The sequence below is a fragment of the Sinocyclocheilus rhinocerous genome, unplaced genomic scaffold (genome assembly GCF_001515625.1).
Source record: "Sinocyclocheilus rhinocerous isolate Xijiao unplaced genomic scaffold, SAMN03320098_v1.1 scaffold1555, whole genome shotgun sequence".
Classification (NCBI taxonomy): domain Eukaryota; kingdom Metazoa; phylum Chordata; class Actinopteri; order Cypriniformes; family Cyprinidae; genus Sinocyclocheilus; species Sinocyclocheilus rhinocerous.
Genome location: NW_015644043.1, coordinates 285,694 through 291,250, shown reverse-complemented (window position 1 = coordinate 291,250; position 5,557 = coordinate 285,694). Strand labels below are relative to the sequence as shown.

At 36.9% G+C, this 5,557-nt stretch overlaps 1 pseudogene; it reads right to left on the bottom strand.

Moving 5' to 3' along the window:
• Positions 1 to 4,988, bottom strand: part of LOC107757891 (peroxisomal acyl-coenzyme A oxidase 3-like) — a 20,904-nt pseudogene extending 15,916 nt beyond the window's left edge.
• Between the last annotated feature and the right edge of the window lie 569 nt (positions 4,989 to 5,557).

The following is a 5,557-nucleotide window of genomic DNA, read 5'->3' as shown; positions in this document are numbered from 1 at the left end:
ATAATAAACTGTAAATGTGTTCAGCATTCTGCCACAAATTTTTTATTTTGTTTTCTTGACAATATTAAGTCATAAAGTGCGCAGGATATATTAAAATTCATCGCAAGCTTCGGCAGGCACGTAAAATGATGAGGCAGTTGTGCCGGTGTCCTTCCGAACTCAACAGCGCCCCACAAATTTTACAATGGCTGTGTCCGAAATCGCCCCCTATACCCTTAAATAGGGCACTATTTGAGGGAACAGCCATTTTTAGTGGTGTCCGAAACGATTGTGGACGTTCTCGAGTGCACTCATTCAATCCCACAATGCACTGCAAAAACGAGTGTACAACTGGTGCACGCTCAACGGCCTCAACGGCTAGAGAATGCCCATAATGCACCGTGAGAGTCACGCGCCGAATGAATTCCCGCATCTCGCCAGAAGATGGCGCCCGCAGCTGAATAATCAATCCGTTCATTTTTACAAAGCGCTCATCCATGGCGTACAGCATAATGTACAATACGGGTATAAATTCATTGTAAATTGATGTTTGATTAGTTTGATTAGGGTTTATACATAATTTCCGTGACAGAGTTCAAGATAAATCCTTTAATCTTGCTGCTAGTTCTGCTAGTTTGCTAGTTTCAAATGATTAATAAACAGCAAGCACAAACTATGCAAATCAGTGTCCGAATTCACTACTCGTTTTCATTCACTCCTTCTAGTGAACTGAATTAGTGACCTAATGTAGGGAATAGTGAATGAGGGTATAGGGGGCGATTTCGGACACAGCCCTGGAGTTTCTTTTAATGAGCTAATGAGTTGAATCAGGTGTGTTTGATTAGGGAGACACACAAAATGTGCAGTGTTGGGGGGCGCCCAGGACCAGGGTTGAGAAACACTGCTCTACATGAATGTTACCTTATTGTTTTGTGTTTATTTTATTTTAATATTTGCTTATTATTACATTAACATTAACCTACATTAATGAATCAACAATCGATGTCTCTTTATGATTTGTAAGGCCATGTTTGTATAATCTCATGATATGACTGCAGTGTGTTAAGACTTGCATTAAATCTAAAAAAGTAGAGGATACGTTGTTGCATCGGGTACTGGAGTATACTAGAGTACCGGAGTGCTGGGGTCATATCTGGCTGTTGTCCTCAGGGCTCTCGTGTTGCTGCCATGGCTCAACTCTGTCATTGCAAAGCATCCAAATGTCTAAAGAGACAGACACAATATTAACATGCTGTCAGTGGCTCATGTGGTTTGCCATGACTAATGTCAAAAGCAACTTGCTGGTTTGTATATACACACACACACACACATACTTCCTGTTTATGGCCTAATACTGAGCTTGTGTGTCAAAATGTCCTAGTTGTATGGAAGGTGAATAATGATATGCAAGAGAGTCAAAGCCATCTTTTAATGTATCATACTATCATACTTTGAGCACCAAAATATAATAATCTATAAAAGCAAATATTTATCTTATGATCATCTTTAAATTCAAATAATAAAACTGCATTTTCTGGTAACACTTTTCCATAACATTCTTTAGTTAACCATGCACTAACTAACTAGCATTAACTAGCAATGAGCAATACATAGGTTACAGTATTTACGAATCTTTAATAAAATAACGATTAATTTGAATAAAAATACACCCCTTCATTGTTAGTTCATGTTAGCTCAGGCTCATTAAATAATCTTAAAAGATGCACGTTTTGATTTTGAAAATGTATTAGTACATGTTGAAATGAACTATGATTAACTACGGCTTTAGAATAATTTTTCATTGTTAGTTCATGTTAAATAATGTAAGTTAAGTTTATTGTAAAGTGTTACCCATTTTCCTTGTGGGTTTTGTAAACTAGTAGTATTATTTGTGGTATTATCCACAAAAAGGCAAAATATCACTTCAAGCAATTACTTGTGTGTGAGCTTTACCCATTTCAAAATGGGTTCATTCTTAATTCGTAATTTGTAAGGATTACAAGCTATTCTTGGAAGGGTTTCTGACAAGATGCGCATTAAATATTGCATGCGATTTATCGTGCAGCCCTAATTTTGAGCAATATTTACACTGAAGCTCATAGGCGGCGATGGTAAGGGGCATGACATTTCCCAACCAGGTGCCGAGTGGTGCCAATCACAACACACACTGCCCCAGCTAACCAATCACAGCACATTTCGTATTTCAGAAGGCGGGCCTTCATTTGATACAGGAACTATTCGAGCCGTTCATGCCAGACTGAGGAGAGAGGTGTTGTAATAATGTAAAATATGTGAAAAATAATGTGTTTTTCGAACAACCTAGTATGAGAGCCTGTTCTAGTACACCCCCAAAACAAAATCAAGACTTTGTAAAAGAGCATAATAGGACCACTTTAAGCTCTCTGGAGGGCATATGAAATGGGCTCACCCCTTTGTTAAGGAAGTACTTGGCTCCCAAAGACCAGTCATACATTCCCAGGCAGTCATTGAGGATCGTCATCTTCCAGGGGTTCTACATGACATCATCTCGTGTTACAAAGTCATATTTAAATAACTGTTTACAGCGGCGGAAGGTGATTTCTCGTTTCTGCTCCACCGGGATGTCCTCACCAGTCTGCCAGGCAAAGAGCGGGTCACTCTCCAGTGCTCTGAACAAGTCCTGCTGCTTAGAGAAAGAAACAAAAGAGAGCTGAGAAGAAATCTATATCAATCTGTGGACTAGTGATGGAAGAAACGAAGCTTTTCGAAACTCTGAATGAATTGAACCAACTGTGTTGCAAAACGAACCACTCAAAACACCACAGGTTGGCAGCACCTGCTGGTCAAATCAATATAAATGCAATGAAAGCTAAGCACAATTAAAGGTGACATATCATGAAAATCTGACATTTCCTGGTTTTAAGTACTATAATCAGGTCCCCCGTGCATCTACCAACCAAGGAAACGTGAAAAAGATTAACCCGGTAACTTTGTTTTGGTAAGCCCTTTTCTGCAAGCGTCTGAGAAAACGAGCGCGTCTGAATTCGCTCCGTTGGTGACGTGGCAAAGGGATCTCATTATAATATTACTGCCCCTTAATCTGTAAATTTACACCCAGGGCGCCGTTATTGTGTTTTCGCAAGCGACAACGTGTACTAGTTCTAATGCCATGGCGAAAGTTTGAGCAAAACATGCTAACTGTTCTGTCTTTGGCTGCACAGAACGCAGTTGTTTAAAACGCATGATTTCAGCGTGATAAACATGATAATCAGAACCAAAACATATGTTTTTTAGCAGGTACCAGCTGTAATGGCGCAGTTCTATTCTGGAAAAGGGGGCGGGGAGCAGGAGCTGATTTGCATTTAAAGAGACAGGCAAGAAAAACAGCGTTTTTCTGCTTCCACTCAAAATAGGCATTTTTAAAAAGATATAATAAATGATCTGTGGAGTATTTTGAGCTGAAACTTCACAGACACATTCTGGGGACACCAGAGACTTATATTACATATTGTAAAAAGGGGCATAATATGTCTCCTTTAAATGTTATCTACAAATAATTAAATACCATTAAATGTGAATGTTCTGTAAACTTTTTGTTCCTTTATTAATGCGTAATGCTCGTTTTGTGTTATTAGGCAGGCTTTGGCAAACTAGGTCAATTAGAAGCAATTAAATATCATTCTCATTTTATTATACATGCATAAGTATTAAAAATTCATTGATTGAATTAAAATTAAACTCAATTATAAAACTGTTAAAACCATTAGACACTTATTCATGAGTTCACCAGATCAACAGCATCTAGTGGCAAACTATGCTCTGAACTGCTGATTCGAAACAAAATGAAGCAGCATTTGAAAGCGCCCATCTCTTCACTCAGACTGCTTATAAGGAGGAATCATTCATTTGAAATTCAGCTCAGTCTGTCTGAGGAGCTTTCCTGATATGGACTAAATGAACTAAGCACACTGTCTCTGTAGGGTTGTTAGGACAGATGTATGTGATAAACTTACTTTTGGTTTATATAGGTATATTTATATAAGTAGTTATATTGTGCATAACTGCTGTTTAAAATAAAATATGTACATCTGGAATTTTTTAATTTATTGTATGGTTTTATTTATTGTATTTATTTTTTGTCTAGCATAGTAATCTTATTAAATGTGTACTTATCCTGGACAAAAAAAAAAAAAGATGAGCAAAACATAAACATCTTACCTTGAATGCAATGATTTCATCACCCTCCAGAAACCACAACATTTCCTTCCAGCTGAAGGATGCTTTCTTCCTGTAGATATCCAGTGGACCACTGGGAAGGTCTGGGATGCCCTCATCCATTTTCTCTCCCAAAACATACTTAGCATCTGTGATGACTGACGCACTCATGTTCTGACACTGAGGCACATTAAAACCTTCAGGAAGAAAACAACAAACATGACCAAATCAATCATGTTCACAACATAATAATAATGATAATGATAACTGTCATGACTTTCTGAAGGAAATTGTCAATTATTTTATTGCTCATTTTTGCTATAGACTAAAGCTCAGATTTTACAATACTTTCCAGTGGATAAATGAATAATTAATTTCACAAACTTTATTTATCATTTGCAAGACTTAAATCTGTGGGGTTATAATACCTGTGATCTAGTTATCAGGCCAACTCAATGTAAAGTTCAATGTCAGTTACAAAACTCACTGTCACAAAGCTGCTGAAACACAATAACAACACGTTTTGGGGGGAAATTTCAATTGTTTACGATGAGTTAAAAAGTCATATGGCACATATACAGTATGATACAGATGTACATGTCACAATATCAAAATAAACAGTAGCACCACCGGCCATGTATTTACTACTATTCTAGCACGCTAGCTAACGTAATTTCACCACTCATAAACATTAAAGAAAACGTTTTATAAAGTGCATTGTTTTTAAAGATGCAGAAGGATTTGCTTTCATATCAGTAATTTGAATAGTGCTGGAATAACATTTGTCTTACCTTCTCCCGTAACCTCGAGAGCTACTCTACTCAGCCCTGCCCCGTCGGAGGAGGAAGTGCTCATGTGACCAAATACAACCAATCAGAGAAGCGCTGCTGCTTAAAGGCGCACTGCACTGAAAAACAGCTGTGCCCTCTGTGAAAGCCAGCGTCATAAAAGTGTACCTGGAGGAGTGTGATACCTTCGGGATTTTTAGTTTAAAGTTTAAACAAACAGGTTATGTTTCTTAGACAGTGGCAATATTGTAAGACAAGGCAATTTATATTTTATTTCTACATCTCATTTAATACACAATGACCATTCAAAGTGCTTTACATAAAAAAGATTTAAAAAAATCTAAATAAACATTAGATAAATAAGCTAAACAGCTAAATGTCTCTGTAGGGGTGTTAGGACAGATGTATGTGATAAACTTACTTTTGATTTATATAGGTATATTTATATAAGTAGTTATATTGTGCATAACTGCTGTTTAAAATAAAATATGTACATCTGGAATTTTTAAATTTATTGTATGGTTTTATTTATTGTATTTATTTTTTTGTCTAGCATAGTAATCTTATTAAATGTGTACTTTTCCTGGACAAAAAAA